The sequence below is a fragment of the Oratosquilla oratoria genome, chromosome 13, assembly GCF_046742065.1.
Source record: "Oratosquilla oratoria isolate Oo_2021 chromosome 13, ASM4674206v1, whole genome shotgun sequence".
In the NCBI taxonomy this organism is placed as follows: domain Eukaryota; kingdom Metazoa; phylum Arthropoda; class Malacostraca; order Stomatopoda; family Squillidae; genus Oratosquilla; species Oratosquilla oratoria.
In genome coordinates, this window is record NC_134789.1 from 34,083,885 (window position 1) to 34,103,749 (window position 19,865).

General features: G+C 43.8%; 1 protein-coding gene across 18 annotated transcripts in view; it reads right to left on the reverse strand.

Moving 5' to 3' along the window:
* The window catches only part of LOC143032368 (uncharacterized), an 867,199-nt gene that overhangs the window by 428,589 nt on the left and 418,745 nt on the right, over nucleotides 1-19,865 (reverse strand). The window contains exon 1 of one of the 18 annotated variants that reach the window (XM_076197012.1): nucleotides 17,002-17,061. The exons of the other annotated variants lie outside the window; for them this stretch is intronic. The gene's annotated coding sequence lies outside the window, so the exon portion shown is untranslated. Of the gene's footprint in view, nucleotides 1-17,001; nucleotides 17,062-19,865 lie in introns of those variants that run through there. 18 annotated transcript variants of the gene reach the window in all.

Sequence of the window (19,865 nt, forward strand, 5' to 3'; positions counted from 1 at the left end):
CCCACCGAGAGGCCCTCTCGTGTACAAACAAAACGACCCAACATTAGGCGTAGGGGCACTCTGGAGAACGCTTAAACACATATATTAACCATTCATAGAAAGTACCATCTCCCTTTGAACACTTTGGTATGGATACTGCCTGACTATCTAAATCTGTTTAGAGATATTTGTAAGCTTACAAATGTGCATATCCGAATATATATTACATACACATATATGTTATACATATATAGACATACACACACACACAAATGTACACACACATAGGTAATTGGGTACTCATATATATGGACAAATATATACACGTATGCATACAAATGTATACATATATGTACACATGTACATGCCACGTGAATGCTGATATGCTATCATACTAACAATATACGGTTACACCGAAAGGCGGACTCAAAGTCAGTGCTTAGGTAATGAGAGCGAGGCACGCAAAGACTCTTCGAAGCAGCGCTTGGGAAAGTTCAAGATCGTGGGAGGAGACGCATCAATTGGCAAAAAGGCAGCATTCATGTAAACAATCACACACACACACACACACACACACACACACACACACACACACACACACACACGCACGCACATACACAAACACACACACACACACACACGCACGCACATACACAAACACACACACACACACACACACGCACATACACACACACACACGCACATACACACACACACACACACACACACACACACACACACACGCACATACACACACACACGCACATACACACACACACACACATGCACACACACACACACATGCACACACACACACACGCACACTCACACACATGCACACACACACACACATACACACACTAATTTATGTTTTCCAAAAATCAGGAAAACACGTGAGAACATAACAAGTCAAAGTATTTTTACGAGAGCTTCATGAGTACCATGACGCTGTCACACGTCAAAATATTGGAATATCTAATCGCACACACAAACACACACACACTTATACAAACGAGACACAAAGACCTGTGGGTAGGTCTATGACTTGCTGTCAGCTGGTGTCCTCTTCCTGTAGGCAGTCCAGTCAACACACCGACTTTATTGTCCTACTTGTCGCAGGAAGGATTACGTTATCCGTTCCTGACCGCTTCATTGACGTTTTCGTTCTATCTTTTCCATCGTTCTCCCCCTGGCGGCCGGTGCCTACCCCTTTGGACAACAGCTCTATTTTGGAGTTTCTATTTTTCTCCAATCTCATGACATGCACGAACCAACGTAGTTGCGCTCTTTCCACAAAGCCTAAACTGCTATCGATACTTAGTTTGTTCCGGATGTGTCAGTTTCTCAGTCTATCTCTTCTGGTTATACCGTTGATGATACGTAATTCTCTCAAGTCTCTACCTTAAATTTTAATCTTAATTTTGGTTGTACGAGTCCAGTACTCACAGTTATAGGTCTCAAGATGGTTCCATGTATCATTGATAAAAGCAGTGTTTCTCGTTTACCTACGAGAGCAATTCTGGAACGTTCCAAGTTCATAGCGGGAAACTTGCCGACTCCCAGGCCGACCCTTCGCCGCCAACGCGCTCATCCGGCACGTCACGACACACTCGGCCAGGCAACGTGCTCGACTCTTGTTTGTGCGTGTGTGCGCGCGTGTGTGTGTATGTGTGCGTGTGTGTGTGTGTGTGTATGTGTGTGTGTGCTTGTATCTGTGTGTGTGTGTCTATGTTTGTGTATGTATGTGTGTATGTGTATGTACACTCGCGCCACTGTGTGCACACAACATCTACTTGTGCAAGGGCGAGAGTAACCTACTCTTTAACCTTTCCTGCGATGAAGACTGTCCAGAGCCATTTGGTGGTAAATCCATTCAGAGCTTTTAAGGCCAAGATCCCTTTGAGCATTTTAAAGTTGCTTCTCCATTCACTTAATCAAAAGTAGCTGTCGGAGGGCCTTTTGCCGGGCCGGCGGCCGCGGCCTCCTTGGCGTCAAGACGTCGTCCAGGAATCATCTTGCAGCCGGGACGGCGCGGCGCGACGGACGGTGGACCCTTCGAGACACCGCCGCGCCGCTCTGCTGCTGCAGTCATTCGACTTCTCCCCAATGCCGACTTGTTTACCAATCGAATTATCTTCCATGTCGGCTTGTCCACCGGTCGGCTATCTACCACGTCGACCTAGTTGCCAGTAGACCTATCTGCCGGTCGACGTATCTACCAACTCGACCTCTGCCTGTCGACAGCATTCTTGCTCATGTAAGTACTTATGGCGGTCATAAGAGGGCTCTTGTTGGAACTCCTCCGGAAGCTCCATTTCATCCGTCCATCCACGGCTTATTACTTTCCACGGTCATTCCTCATGTAGTTTACTTCCGCCACTTCAGGAGATCCCTCTTGTTTATGCCGCGCTGTCATGGTAGTCGGAGGTATTTTTTTTTCCATTTCATGCACTGCTTTGCAAATGTATGAACATGCGTGTGTACACGCACACGCACGCGCGCACACACAGACACACACACACACACACACACACACACACACACACACACACACACACACACACACACACACACACACAGACACACACACACACACACAGAGGTTCGTGCATGCGTGAACTCCACAAAGTCTGCCTTGGGAGCAAGCAAACGACCGTGCAACTTCCAACTTGCCTCCTGCAACCCAAGGGATATATCAAGGAGATGCTCCAATTTATAACATTACAAAGGATAAAGATTACAAAAGCGGAGCATGCCGACAGGAGACTTTTTGGTCTATATCAAGGTCGGATGTGAAAAGATATATATAATTATAATAATGATAATTAAATAAATAAATAAAAGAAGAAATAAAAACTATAATAAAGTAAATAATAAATAGAATAAATGCATAGGTATAGTTAAATAATAAACAAACAGTAAAAAGTAAATAATAATAAATTGACATATAACTAGCTATGATTGAAAATCAAGCAAATAATAATAAACAGACAAATAATAACAAATAAATAAACAAATAATATAAAAAAAAATGCAGGCATTACAGCATCTTGCTTAGTTATTTATCCAAACAAATCTTAAAGATTCCAATTGAACTACATTGCATTGCATCTGCAGGAAGTTTATTCCATTCATTAACTATACGGTTGGCGAAGTTGTTTCTACCCACTTCCAAATTAAATATATTTCCTGACCATTATTTCTTGTCGGATTCTCATTCAGTGTGAAAATTTTGTCACTTTTGATGTTACCAATCCTCTTTGAAATCTTAAAGACCAGTATCAAGTCACTTCTGAGTCTACGCATTTTTAGGGAAAACATATTTGTATGTTTTAGTCGATTTTCATATGATTTATTTTTGATATATGGAATCAGTTTTGTGGCTCGCCGTTGTACTTTTTTTTCCCAAAGATGAGGACTTCTTGGAAAACAAATCCCCCGAGTGCTGCATCCCTTGCTGATGGATTCCACACGAAGAACACAAAGAAGAGAAACCCATGATATATGCATACTGGACTGATCCTACTGCTCCACTTAAATATTGCTCGTTTTTACTTTCCTATTATTTCGAAATTCTGCCTTTATCAATATACTTTATGATAATATATTTCTGTTTTCTTTTTCAAGACCGTCCAGTGACCCTCAGAAATGCCCTTGCAACCCTCATTTCAGTTGCAGCCAAAAAAGATTGGAAACCACTGGTGTAGACCGTTTGACGAGTGATCAACTCGTATTTGGCGCGTTCCTTCTGTCTGCCACCGGGCGATTTTATTCAGCCGAGGGGAGACCTCTTCCCGAAGCCAAAGTGGCACGATGGACTTCTTATTTCTTGTGGCTGGAGCCAGGCGCTTTCACTCAGCAGCACAGGCCTCTCTCTTTCTCCGAGTGTTTGCCGACGCTCCTATTCTTCTTTTTTTTATGGAGCTTTTCTTCTTCAATTTCCCTTCGAAATCCTTGGCGGAATTCTCGACAACAAAGACCCGGGGACCTCACAGTCCCTCCTCCACCCTAGTCAAGGGTTCGCGGCAGGTACAACGGCTTTTGCTGCTGCCGGAGGTCGGGCTTTCCATGCGCCTTCTTTTAGCTTTGGAGCCTTCGTTGTCTTCTCCGTCGAAAGCCAGACTCCTCTTCCGCTTTCTTGAGTTCTCTTGGAAGGACGCTGGCTGGCTGCAGTTCGTTCATATAACCGCCAAATCCGGACGGTTTTCATCCTTAAGGTGAAGGTGATTCTCATTTTTTACTGCGGTGAGTCCTCTTGAAAAATTCTCCTGGAAAAACTTCGAGTCGCCCTTGTCCCGCCGCCGCGAGCCTCCCCGTCTCCGAAGGCGGACGAGACAGATTTGCAAAATTGTGCCGACCAAACGGAAAGAACGAAAATGCATTTCTCGAACCCCTATCATCATGTACATCCATATACGACATATGTATGTTTACGTACATACATACATACATACATACATACATACATACATACATAAAGATGAAGAAGAAGAAGAAGAAGAAAGGATTACAAAGGCGGAGCATGTCGACAGGAGACCTTTTGGTCCATATCTAGGTCGGATGCGAAAAAATCATAATGATAAATAAATAAACAAATAAATGATTACATACAAACTATAACAAAGTATATAATGATATATAAAATAAATGCATAGGTATAGTTAAATAATAAACAAACAGGTAAATAGTAAATAATGATCAATTTACATATAACTAATAATAAATGAGAATCAAACAAATAATAATAAACAGACATTATAAAGTAAAACTATAACTTTCTTAGCCTGTTACAATGATTAACAACGTTAAAACGACGAAGCAGGCCGACAGAAGACTTTGGGTCTATAACGATTCTGAATGCAGAAAATGTTAACAAGCACCCAAACACAACGAAGTAAAACAAACAAAACAAAACAACCAATTAGGAGACATTACAGTGTTTGGCTTAGATGTTTATCCAACTAAATTCTCAAACTTGGAACTGTACTACATTCCATTACGTAAGTGGGGTCGTTGGACATTTACGCACACGACAAACTGTATCCTGGTTAACGGTAGAATATTTTAACAAAATGAATTTGAGACAGACTCGGAATAAAACGGCCTCGGAATAACCAGTCCGTATGAGTTGCACTTGACTGCCTCTGCAGTATGGCATCAAAAAATAAAGAAAAAGACAACCTACAAACAAAAACAAAACAAGATCTTTAGAATAATAACAAAAGACTACACAAAATCACCAAAAGAACATCTGCAACCATAAAATTGAATATTTTTCATGGAACAGCTGATAGAAATGATAGGCACACCATTGTATGCAAGATCTCTTCAACTCACCTTGAAATCATATCGCACAGACCACCAAACACAAGCTAAAAACAACCCCAGCAGCACTATTCTACTCAGGCATCTTCAACGGCTTACCCGTGGCCAATAGCATATTCATATAAGAACATGTACTACACATTCAGACCACATAAACCCCTGACGATGCCAGGTTTTATCCTCATTCATACTCGCCCAAAAATCAAACCAGCTGAAAAATATACTTCCAACACAAACAAGAGTTGCATCGCCACGCCAACGCCCAGGTCATCACCCCGAATTAACACGACGACAATAGTGAATCGGCCTGGCAACGGATGCCAATTACCAACAATAGAACCACCCACACAGAAAACAACACCTTATACAACACAGTCCCACACACCCTCTCTAGATAGCAACACTAAGGAACTCTTCAACGAGTGACTCATGAGCTAAACCGTGGTCCTGCGGGCCGCGGGTTTACTGTAAGAGAGGACCGAGGAAACGAATCGTCTGATCGAATGTTCGGTCGAGACCCCACTCTATCTCTACGAGTCTGCCCACCCCCCACCCCTCATCTCAACTGAACAAGATCATTAGGTGTTACTCAGAATACAATCCATTGTAGGCATCACTAGGACTCACTGTCTTGTGGAGATGAAACAACCCACCGTTTCTCCTCTTCCTTCTCTTCCTCTATATTCCACCTTCTCTTTCTTTTCACTTTTTACTTTCTTTCTTTTTAAGTTTTCCCCACCATTCCCTTTCCGTCTCTCTCCCCTCTATCTCTCTTCTTCTTCTTTTCTTCTTTTTTCACCATTGCCCTTTGCTTTCTGGAATCTTCCTTTATTGTACCAGAAACTCGAGACAACAATGACTATTATCATGAAATTCCTGAGTGACATTTTCATTCTAGCTCTAGCCTTATCTTTCCCTTCGAGAACTCTCGTAAGTCGTTTACAAAAACACGTTTCCGAACGACTTTTTTTTTCCCATTACAGATCTTTCTCTCTGAGCTGGAAACTCAAATATTCACCTCCAAGAATAAGTCTCTGAGAGACCCTGACTTCCACACGTCTCTCTCTTTCTCACTGGATCTTTTGCCAAACGGCTTCCTTCAATTACATATTTCCTGTCAAAATCCATAAAGATTCCCATTACATCCAGTTCCCAAAGATTTTCTTCAGCTTAGAGTTAACTTCACGTCGTCAAGAGGCTATAATCACCAAAACTTCGAAGTCCACAAATCGCGAAGACTTTCCGATATTTTTTTTCTTGTCATTAACGCGAAAACTAATTGGAAAGTCTTGGGGTGGAAGGAGGAGGTGGGGAGGGCCCCTCGCTCACTTGCAGTGCATCGCCTTTCAGTTTTGTCCCAGGGTTTCTCCCAGACTCTTCCTCTTCCTCCTCCTCCTCCTCGTCGCCACCACCACCTCCGCCGCCGTCGCCTCCCTTCCATCTCATCTACCTATCTCCCACTCCATCCATCCATCCCCAAATCCATCCCTCTCTTCATTCACCCATCTGTCCATACACGAATCCATTTACCCATCTCCAATCTATCCGTCCATCAATCTATCCAAACTCTACCTACCCATTCCTAACTCCGTCCATCCATTCTTACCTCCATTCATTCATTCATTCCCAACTCCATCCATCGACTAAAACTCTATTCATCTACCCATATCCAACTCCTTCCATCTCTAACTAAATCCATTCGTCGATCCCCAACTACATCCATCCACCACTACTCCATCCCATGTATCCAGCCATCGTCAACTCCATCCATCTTCCCACAAAACTCCATCTCCAACTCCCTCCACACGGATGATATCACCCTCTCCTCCATTCTCCCTCCACTTTCCTCCTCAGTTTTCTCCTTCCCCTCCTTTCTGTGTCTGTCTGCCTGTCTGTCTCGCAAAACAGACACAGGGTCGCCGCCACGTCCGAGAAAGCCCCGCCCTGTCCGACGAGATAGCCAATCAGGAAAAAACCCGGGGAAATTGTGCGACCAATTGGAAACGCCCAGACAAATTGTACGACCCGATGGGGCTTAAAAGGACGGCTCCCATTGGTCGGCCTGCCAGTCCCGCAATTGACGTCACTGGGGAGATACGGGGCGGGAGATTTCGATGAGCTCTTTGGAGACGAGTTTTACAATTCGGGGAAAAAAACAAAAAATAAATAAATATTGGTCGACATTGCGAGTTTTTTTTTTTTCCTTTTTTAGATGAGGAGGGGGTTGTGTGCATTAATTGGTTTGTCATTATATAACGCGCAATTATAACAGCTGTTCACAGCTTCCCCCAAATAATTGCATTCTGGCGAATTATCTGTGGGTCAGAATTATAATATTCAGCTTTCTGCTTTCAGGAGTAATGTATTTCATATTGCATGTCCACTAAACCGGTTCCAGTTCCGTATGATGAAGCTGGAATTCTATTTACGGTACAAGACCAATCAATTCACGACACGAATGACCCACAGAAGCTTGGGAGTAAAAAAATCTCGCACTATCCAGTCCACTATATGCATCTCTAGCTCACTTGTTTCCGCTTGGCGGATACTAGTCTCTCTCTCTCTCTCTCTCTCTCTCTCTATATATATATATATATATATATATATATATATATATATGTATATATATATATATATTATATAAATATATATATATATACACACAAATATATATATACATATATATATATATATATATATATATATATATACACACATATGCATACGTACACATACATATGTAAATACATATTAATACACATATATGCATACATACATTAACACACATGTATGCATATATATACACATATACATGCACATACACTTATATTTACATATACATATACATGTACATATACATATACATACACATATACATATGGTATACATATATATATATATTTATGTATATATTGCAGTAATTCACAAGGCACACGTGAAAATAATATGCAGAAAAAACCACTGGGAAATAAGAAGCTTAGTCCGAACGTTTGCGTATATTTAAGACATTATCAAGGAAAACCTTGTATTCCTTGATAATGACTTAAATAGACGAAACCGTTCGGACTATGCTTCTTATTTCCCAGTGTTTTTTTTCTGCACACATATATATATATATATATATATATATATATATATATATATATATATAAATATATATGTATACACATACATATATATACACATATACATGAACATATAAATATATATGTATACACATACATTTAGATACCATATTTGTCCTCCAACCGGGTATGAAACCTCTCCGTAGGAGGCGAGTAACCCACAAAGTTCGAGCTCACCCGAGCGACCCATGGGGGGACGACCTCGGGCCGCGGGAAAGACCGAGGAGACGACATCTAATCGGAGGCAGCAGCCCAACGTTCGAGCCCTCGCGTGTCTTCTTGGGGCTTCAGCCTCTTAGACGCCGACCCATCCCGAGCTGGTTCATCTCAGCTGAAGGTGCAGAACATTCTGCCAAACATTTTGGGTTCATTTTTGTTTATTTGCTTTTGTGCTCTACCCTACTCCAGCATTAATACTCCCAGTGAACCTTACCTACTCTTTCTCTTCACCTCCCAACAGGAATCTAATTTTCCAGAACTAGAAATTTTACGGAAGAGGCTTAATATTGGTTCCTTTGATGTCGTTTTTAATAGATAGGCCTGGAAACCCGTCCATGCTTCATGAATATTCATACCCACATACATATATGACACACACACACATATACACAAAAGACTAAATTCAATGAGACGTGAGAGGTACAGAGGGACTCTGGAAGAGATGGTCGCATAGACTGTCTCTCTCGATTGCCTGCCACGTCAGCATCATTTGCATCACTTGTCCCGCTCCAGGACCCACTGAGGCGGCGGCGGCGACGAATCCGCTGTCATCATCAGCATCAGACCAAAAGAGTTTTCCCCACTCTACATGGGGACCCATTACATGCATTGTAGTAAACACCGAGATGAATGCTGAACCTTAGGTAGCCATCGATGGATACCTTCTTGTTCCTAGTGGGGGTCAGACTCTCTGCCGAATGTAATTGTCGCCTGGGTCAACATCACGTCACCATGTTGAAAGCGCGGATGTTCCCCATGAATCATCACAAGGTTTGACCTAGATTCGGTCTCTGACTGCGGCGCTCCTATACCAACCCCTTCAGTTCAGTTACGCCTTATTCAGACATTATCATCGCCAATACCAGAGGATTGGACTAAATCGAGGAGGGACAAACAAAAGTCTCAATCGAACGAGATTTCTCTTGTTCCCAGTCTGACCTTCAGTTGGATAAAATCGCCAGACGTTAACCACAATACTCTTTAGGGCCCTATTCACACTAGCGGTTTGAAAGGAGGCGGTTCAATTGCAATGTAAGTCAATAGAAGCGTCCACACACAACCGCACATTTTTTTCTTTACTATGCAGTATTGCCGCGGTTTCCGCGCTGTTCAAACCACTAGTGTGAATAGAGCCTACCAGTCACCAAACCTGGCTGGGATAATACGGGCTGCGGAAGAGCCTCTACTCCCTGCTGAATAAAATCGCCTGCCGACACCAGCAACAGGACTAACATTGTACCAGTAGAGTCTACTGACCGCTGACAAAGCTTCCCTTAGCTCAAAAAGGCCACCTGGTTTGGTTTATTTGTCTATTTACTCAATCATCTATTTCGTTTTTTACTTTCAATAAAAGCCACTAACTCTCTTTTTGCTTCCACGTAATCCCGCCAGGGGAGAGGACGGGAACAAACAAACTACAAATGAAATCACGGACACTCCATCCACGTCAGCCAGCCTGTCCCAATTTGTATGAAACTGACAAAGCCTCCCGCGGGATGGAAATAAAATACATATTCGGGTCCACGATAATCCCGCCATGATATAGAGAACGACCCTGACTGCATTAGATTTTCCACACAACGGGCGCAGCTCTTTTACATTTTACGCCAAATAATATTGAGGGGCTTCGGCTGGCTGCCTGCCTGCCTGCCTACCCTTGGTCTACATTCGAAAAAGGGTGGAGTCCCGGTTCTTCCGAATCCAAGTGTCTGGACCAAAATAAATAATGGAGATGCTGTACCCCTGACCCAAATTATTTACGCACGGTCGGTCAGGCCCTCTCCCTTTTACAAAAAAAAAAAAAAAATAACGAACGATTTTGTATCTTTGGACATCCAAATACAACAGACCGTTTCCTCTAAAGGCAAGAGTGATTCGTCTCCTAAAAACAGCATATGGAGAGGGTTTTCCTTCAGATTTGATTTCCCAAGGAACTGTCGGCTCCTTTTGCCCAATACATACCTGTTATTCCGCCCGAATACATAATACCACGAGCTGCTAGCCATGCATACAACAGTGTTCCGTCCCCGCACCCATAACAGAGGGGAGTGTTTGTCCCATATTTCATTTTCCACGAAACGGCCGATTCTCTTCTACACTTTTCATCAATCAATACCAAGCGACAGCCCACCCTCCCTCTTCCCATACGTAACACGGTGGGGAAGGTACACGCCTCTAAGTACAAGTGTTCTGTTCACTATAGATAATGTAGGTGGCGCCCCCCCCCACCCGCATTGCAGGAAAATGGTCCTTGTCTCTCTCTCTCTCTCGTGATCAAAGACGCTCCCAAGAGTACAGATCTCTCAAGCTGGCAACCCACGGTAGGCTCGTCCGCCCAGAGTCTGCCGCTGCTCAATCAGGGAGCCTCGTCAGGGCGACCCGGTAGACGTGACGGACAATGGGAGACGAGTAAGGAGGTAATTGGAAGGCTGCTTGGTTCACGGATGGGGTGGGGGTGGGGGGTTAGGGGTTGAGGGGTGGAGGGAATAGAAGAGGTTAGGAGGAGAAGGTGTACAAGTGACAGATTATGTGGCAAGTAAGGGAGGAGAGCGGGACACAGATTCAAATAAAAAAAAAACGCGAGAAGAAAAATGAAGAAATGAGATTGATAAAGTGGTATGTAATAATAAGAGAAAGAGAAGAAGGAAAAAGACAGGGAGGAGGAAGGGGAAGGAGATGAGGAACAGAAGGGGGGAAAAGGATGAGGAACAGGAAGGGGATGAAGAATTAGAAGAGGAAGGAGAGAAGTGTAGGAAAGAAGAGAGAGAGGAGAAAGAGGAGTGGGAAGAAGAAGGAGAGGAAAAAGGGAAGAGTAGGGGGAAGAGGGGGAGGAGGAGGGAGGTAAGAGGGGGAGGAGGAGGGGAGGAGGGGAGGAGGAGGGAGGTAAGAGGGGGAGGAGGAGGGAAGTAAGAGGAGGAGGAGAGGGAGGAGGAGTGGTAGGAGGTGGGGGAAGAGATAAATAGAAGGAGGGGAAGAGGAGGAGGAAAAAGATGAGGGGGGGAATGAAAATGACTGAAAGGTAGCAGTGTAGATTACAATGCTGTGGTAAGACACCAAATCAGCACAACAAGGCTTTTTGGAAAAAAAAAAGTGCTTGGGTGGGGGGGTTGAGGCAACAGGATGAAGGAGGGTCAGGGGGAAGGGAGGAGTTAGTTAGTGAGTGTGGAGGAAGAGAGGAAAGGATGGCGGAAGGGAAGGCACTGGAAAGACGGGAAGGAAGGAAGGAAGGAGAAAGGAATAGAAGGGAAAGAAAGAGAGGGGAAGGAAGGAAGGAAGGGAGGGGAAAGAAAGGAAAGGAGAGGAAAGAATCGAAAGGAGGGACAGGGAAGGGAAGGGAAGGGAGGTAAGGAAGCGAAGTCAACTGAAGTGCAGTTAAAGGAAGGGAAAGATAATCAATGGAATGCAAGTGAAAGAAATTGGGGCAGTAGTTCGGAATGGAAGGTCTGAGGAGACGAGGGGAGGGGGGACGAGGGGAGGGAGAGGGGAGGGGGGGACGAGGGGAAGGGGAGGGGAAATGGAAGGGGGAGGGGAAATGGAAGGGGGAGGGGAAGGGGAGGGGCAAAAAGCAATATGTGGTGAGGAAAGGGGAGGAGGTAACAAGCGGAGGGAAATGGAATTGGAGGCTATAAAATCGACCTAAGGAGGGGAAGGCAAAACCTCACTGTAGTTAGGGGAAGGTTGCAGAGGAGGAAAGGGGAATCCATTTATGGAGTGGTGGGGGGAAGGGGGGAAGGACAGGGTGGGGAGGGAAGGGGAGGGGAGGGGAGGGGAGGAGAGGCGAAATGTGGTGAGGCAAAGAGGGGAACGGAAGAGGAATGGGAAGTGAAGGAAGAGATAAGATAGGGCCAAAAGGAAGAAAGAAGAGAGAGAGAAGATGAGAGAAGGAATAGAGAGGATGGGAGGGCTAAGGGACGGAGAGGATGCGAAGGGGGAAGGGAGAATAAGGATGCGACGGAAAGAAGGGAGAGGATGGGAGATGGGGAAGAGAGAGAGAGGCGGATGGAGAGGAAGAGAGAGAGCGAGCGAGAGAGAGAGAGAGAGAGAGAGAGAGAGAGAGAGAGAGAGAGAGAGAGAGAGAGAGAGAGAGAGAGAGAGAGAGAGAGAGAGAGAGGGGAGAGGGAATGGGAGTGGGAGTGGGAGTGGAAGAGAGGAAGAGGATGGCAGGGGAGGAAAGAGGAGGGAGGAAGGGCGAAGGGATGGAGAGGACGTGAGGGGAACATATGAAACCAAACTGAGGGGACGGGAACTAGAGGGGAGACGAGGGGAAAGCCTTGAGGGGATCATGGGGAGACGAGGATCGCTCTTGCGGCACCTCGGCGACGAGGGCGGGAACCCACCGGGCCGGGTCTTGCTGGGTCGCGGTGGATCGTGTGTCAGGAGGAGGGCGCCGGGAATGGGTTGTTAGGGCCGTGTGTGCGTGTGTGTGTGTGTGTGTGTTTGGGGGGAGGGGTGACCCGACTCGGCTCCCGCCCCCTTTCGTGCTGGGTGGCACTCTTCCCACCAGTCTGCTCGGCGCCAGGCCGCTCTATTCGTCTCCGTGGGACCCCCCGTCTCGATCAAGGCCTTCGGTGCCGCGCGTGGCAATTTTCTCTCTTCACTGAGGCTGCCGCCGCCAAACTATTCAATTCACACCTTACTGGTAGCAGAAGGGTAAACGGGAAGAGGCAAGGGGGAGAGAAAATGGGAAGTAGAGAGCGGGTTTATGTAGGGGAGGACGTGCCTGGGCAAAGGAATGTGTGAAACGAGGTAGTCGCTGTTTTGGAAGATGATAGCGCTGTATAAGGTAGGGGCTTCCTACCCGGAGGGGGAAGGTGCCATAAAAGGAGCGAACGGGGGCTGCGTGTGAGAGGCGGGGCGGGGGGGTCTTCTCCGTGGGCGACACCGAAACTGCGCAACAGGAGACTGGCTCTATGTAGGGGGAAGGGCACGGGCTGTAAATCAGGGGAACCGAAATTAAGCGAACGAACGAACACCCACACGGCACGCACGCACACGCACACGCACACACACACACACATATACAAACACGCAAATACACACCATACGAAGAAAGAGTGTAAGCACCAGGCCTGCCAGTATTGAAGGATCGAAGAGAAAGAGGTGATTTGATCGCGGTGCTTAGGTCAATGAAAAGAATGGAATATGTCGATAGATCTTTTGACCTGGGTTGGGAGAGGTTTACGAGGTCAGAGGAACAATATGATAAGGACTGTCTGAAGTAAGGAAATACAATTTTCCATGCTGATTAATACATTTCTCGAATGATCCAAATGTAACAATACACAAATCTAAATCTAGGAATGATATTTGAAGAACAAGGTAATGTACAACTCAATCTGGGACCATACATGAACCTCAGGCGGGGAATGACACCTGGAGAGTAAGAGACGGGATCCCACGAGTATTGCTCCTTTCCTACATACTACAATTAGGTAAAAGCGAGCACATAAACACAAACACACACACACACACACACACACACACATACACACGTACACACACGCACGCACACACACACACACACGTACGTATACACACACACACACACGTAGACAGAGAGAGACAGATACATACACACACATACATACACGCACGCACTCAAACACGCACACGTACACACACACACACACAGACAGATACATACACACGCACACATACACGCACGCAAACACGCACACACACACAAAGGAAATGAGAGAGGGACAGAGAATAGGGAAATGAGAGAGATTGAGGGAATGGGGAAATATGGAATGAGAAAGAACGAGGAAATAAGGAGAGAATGGGAGAGTAAGAAAACGAAAGAAAGAAGGAGAGATGAAAAAAGAGAGAAAAAAGAGCGAGGAGAGAGAGAGAGATAGAGAGAGAGAGAGAGAGAGAGAGAGAGAGAGAGAGAGAGAGAGAGAGAGAGAGAGAGAGAGAGAGAGAGAGAGAGAGAGAGAGAGAGAGAGAGAGAGAGAGAGAGAGAGAGAGAGAGAGAGAGAGAGAGAGAGAGAGAGAGAGAGAGAGAGAGAGAGAGAGAGAGAGAGAGAGAGAGAGAGAGAGAGAGAGAGAGAGAGAGAGAGAGAGAGAGAGAGAGAGAGCTGGGGGTCGCAATCCAGATGGAAGACGGCCATGTATGGGATACCCAGGATTATGGCAAGGGGGAGTCCCAGAGGCCATTTGGGATTAAAACCATTGTGTCGTAATTGGGGGTTGCCATGGGGGAGGGGGTGCCCAATTGCGAGGGGGAGGGAATGACGGAGCTATACAGGAAGATACAGTGTTTTCCGGTTTCCACATAGACAGGAAGGCATAGGAAGGAAATGCGGATGAAAGCGACTATGTACAAGAGGAAGAACCAAATTTGATCGACAGAGGAAGTGGCCTATTTTTGAAAGTGACCTAGAATAAGTTGGTTGACCCATTTGGAACTCGGCTGGGACTTTGCAACATTCTATTTATTTATCTATTTATTATTATTATTATTATTTTTTGGTTGGCGCCAGGATTTAAGAAGCTAAACGTGTCGACGGTACTATACGCTACAGATTCTTTTTTGGCCAAAATAATTCAGTGTGAATTTACCGTAGGGCAGATCAATCAACTGTTGCCTCAAGTTCCCCTGCCTGGTTTCCCACAGCACAAAAGCAGCTGGTAATAGTCCTCGGGTTCTCCCATATATCTTTGTGAAAGATCCTCGTCCTGATATCTTTGTTTATCAACGCATGACTATTTCTAGGTTATTGCTCACTCAGATTAGTAGGAGGAGGGGAACAGTTACCGATTGTCAGTCCTCCTTATGTCTAAAAAGGTGGAGTAAAATAGACTCGAAATTGATGGAGAGAAATCTTGGGCCCGTTCGGGAGAAGACAGTTCCTCCTCGAGGCGACCCCTCCAGTTGGAGGTGAGGAAGTTGACGAGTTTGAAGAAGCTCGAAGGGAGGGGGGGGGATGATTCTCTCTGACGTCCCTCTTGCATCACCACTTCCTGCAGTAACCAATCATTGGTCCTTGCAGGGTGAAAGCCGGCGTGAAGGAAATAGCCGTGACTGACCAGAATAAAATCAATAAAGGAGCCCTATTGGAATACACAGGATATATACCTCATGTAGTATACTTCACTTTGGACACCAGACAGTTTCATTCAGTTGTGACCATCTCTGCCATGACTTTCTTGACACACATTTCATTCTGTCAACCAACATGAAACTTTTTTATGTTTAAGAACGTGGAATGATAGTTCTGGAGGCAGCAAAGGGTCTATTCAGTGGAATGAAATAGCCTGACTACAGTCAGGAGACGTACGACAGAATGTTTACTCAAAAAACAGGGGTCAATTAAAAGACAAAAAACAATTCAATTTAGAATTAACGGATAAACTACTCGGAAATGAAAGGGCAAGTGGGGAGTTTTATACATTATATATATATATATATATATATATATATATATATATATATATATTCATTTTATTGGAGTCAATGAGGGGGAATACGACAATGAACGGCCTATGTCTTTTATTTGATTAAATCTCTAGGTCATATCAAATTGATATAATTCCATTAATACAGAACAAAATCCCATTCATTGCAAGTAAAATGTTGTTAACAACGCATCAGATACTCATTAACCGGAATCATAATCCAATAAGTAGATTCGCTGGAGGAATTATTGTATGCGGCGCTCTTTAGTGACTTTGTCCAGGCTGGTGCCAGACCATTTATTCTTCTACAAAGGATTACAAATGAGGATCATGCCGACAGGAGACCTTTTGGTCCGTAACTAAGTTGGATGCGAAAAAATATAATGACAAATAAATAGATAAAGTTATAATATAAATAATAAATAAAAATACATAAATGCATCTAATACCACTGAGCTCATGGAATCAGAACCCGATGTCTCTTCTTGAGTGTATCTATTATTGTCTATTTATATATTCATTTATATACCCTTTATTGATTTCTTGATTTATTTCTTGATTTATTTATTTTAATTTATTTATATATTTCTTCATCACTCATTTATTTATGAAGTTTGAGGATTTCTTATGCAATTTTGTAGAGATAAGGGGAAAGACCTCCTTTAATTTAATCAACGGGTTAACCTTTTCCACGTGGTAACGCCCTTGAGAGACGCTCTTCCTCCTGGCGCCGGGGCATTTTATGAAAGAAGCTAAACCCCAGAAACAGTTCTGGGAAGGTCTTGATAACCCCAGAAGTCAAAGAATAGAAGAACTCCACCTGGAGCGAGGCATCAGATCCGGAAAACTAGCACTGGTTCCAGGAACAAGAAGATTCGAGTCCCGACCTTTCTGAACCTGGATTATCCGGGGAACATTTCCTTGCTTATCTGGATCTAAGTCTTAGACTCACCAGGAAGGAGGACCCCGGAGGGCGGGTTCCGGAAGCAGGTCCCAGTCCAACTCCGGACGACACAAAGAGACACACACGTACCTGTAAGAGAAGGTCAAGGTTAACTTCCAACAGAACACAAGAGCAGATCGAATATTCACTAAATTTAACAGAAGGATAACCTTTTACAGGGATCCTCGATTTTTTTTATCAGCATAGTGTCTAGCTGTCACTGGACGATTTTATTCAGGGTGCTCTAAGATTGTTAACTCCCTCTCCATCATGAACTCATCTTTACAAGTTTTTCAATTCTAGTACATAACAGTTTAATTTCTTTATCGAGCAAGTGACCTTTTTTACAGATTAATAAGCATCCGAGCTGGTTTGGCCGGACAAGTGATCCACTTATTCTGATGTAAAATTTTCTCCATTTATAGTTACTACAGAGGCTAAGATCCTCTTGTGCGCCGCGCCGTCCTAAACCTTTGGGCTGTAGACTTACGATCTGAATTACTTTTACCTTTCACATTTTTTTATATCGTAAGAGTTTGAAAAAAAATCACACACTTTTGTGCTTGTATATGAAGCAAACTGCACAACAATAGTAAAAAGTGGTAATATTTCATTTTACCTTTCACATTTGTTCATATAGTAGGAGTTTGACAAAAATCACACATTTTTGTGCTTGTATATGAAGCAAACCGCACAACAATAGTAAAAAATGGTAATATTTACTAACATTTGAAAATGGAACTCACAAACATTGAAAGGTAACAGATGCACAAATTGACATTCATACTGCAGTAAAAAGAATTCATATATTTCGCAAATGCCAGTCACTATAATGAAACACCAGATGCTGATAACTAACAAAACCAATTCGACAGCGAAATTCAGTTTAAAATGGATCTCCTTCTTTCATTAGTCAAAATTAGAATATCATCATAAATAATAACAGTTTAATCCTGAACTCTCTAATGATGACACCTCCCAAGGCTAATGAAGGTTCAGATTTAATGAAAGGAAATGACACATTCATAAAGGATTACATGTTTATCAACTTAAAACGAAAATTTACGGCGACTCCTGCAAGCTTTTCATATACAAATCTGGCGTTTATTTTTAATTTGTTCATAAGATAAGACCGGATGAACTAAAGAAAACAGCTCTCTTGATTAGAGTCTAGATTCAAGCTCGAAGTTGTTCCCACAAAGAATTTTTCGAATTAGAAAAATTGCGAATTTAACTATGAGCCCATCAAAGTCCGATCCACTCTTCAGAGATTTTGTTCTGGCTAACGCTAGACGATTTCAACCGTCTAAGACGTTTCTAGTCTTCAATGTTTGTATAAACTTGGTCAGGAGTTTTTTCCCAAACCTATACTAAGAAACTATTATCCAAAATATCTGAGGGAAAAAAAGAAGAAAATACAATCGTTCTGAGAGGAGCGATAGTACAAGTATATAGAAACACAAATTCATGATTACCATAGATAATAAAAGGACAAGAATTCATGAGATGTTTGCGATGGCAACTTTAAGGGATGGCGAAAGCTTGTGTGCAAATGCGGTTTTTACTCTGATTATGCAAATTTCATGGCTGAGCGCTGGGCATATTTCTCTATACTGTAGCTACTTAACAAAAATATTCAGAAAACGAAACTGCATCAATATGAGAATTTTGGGAGGTTAAGCTGCATAACCAGAAACAAGAAAAAAAAAATGAGACGACTATGTGATTATTTACGTCTCACGTAAATTGGAAAAGTTTAGTCAAAATCTGATATATAGAAAGTCAACACAACAATGTCGACTAAGTATGTATGCCTTGTATTTTCAAGAGCTCAAAGTAACACTAAAACGAGAAGTAATCTTAATCACCCAATAAAGAGCATATGATTTAGTTACAGGTTTCATCATCTTCCATAAATGGAGTGGCATTTAGATATCTTATTCTGTCTGGCGTCAGTCGATTTTACTGAGCTGCACCTTTGGAACCCCTGGCAGTCGCCACGGGGGTTAAGAGAGACACACCACAACGGACGTTATTCCTGTCAAGGCCTAACAAAGGCTTTCTATTGTCGACCTTTAGTGTGGAGCATCCCTGGAGACCTTTGTGTCTGCCAGCCATGGTATTTGACTTAACATTTCTGTGTCGTCGCTAGGCCGAAGGGAGTGGAAGAGCGGGAGAGGAGGGCAAACTCTACTATATAGTTTATTAAGCACTGGTTTATGCAGTCATTTCTCGCAGGTTAACAAAACGGTTTAATGACTATACTCGTGAATGCAGTGGGGAGTTGTGTTTCCATGGTAGTTGTAGCTGGTGGCGGAGATTCTGCTGTGTTGATGGTGTTATTGTCATTTTCATCGTCAACGAGTTTTTCATTAGTCGTGGTGATGAAAGTGGTGAAAAATAATGTCTTTTTGTCTCGTTTCTAGTGGTGCTGGTAATGGTAGTTTTAATAGAATTGTTGCTGCTGTTATTGCTGTTGACGACGACGACGACGACGATGGTGGTGGTGGTGATGGTGATGATGATGATGATGATGATGATGACGTGATGACGACGATGTCGATGATATATATTTTTAATAAAGAGAGATATCTGAGCTAGGGACATATATTGATAACTATGCCATTACTGCCGCCGGTGCAATCCATGTTGGCGCCGGCGCCGCTGGAGCCGCCAGAGTTGCTGCCCCCTACTACTACCACCACCACCACCGCCACCTCGGCGGTCCCATCCCTCTGTCGTCTCCACCGCCAGGAGATCCCGCTGCGACGACGCCACCGCCGGCGGCGCCTCCCACATGCAATTCCTCGGCAGAACCTTGGGCGCCATTACTGAAAATGTACGAGCATGTCCTCCTCTTATTCGGCTGCTTG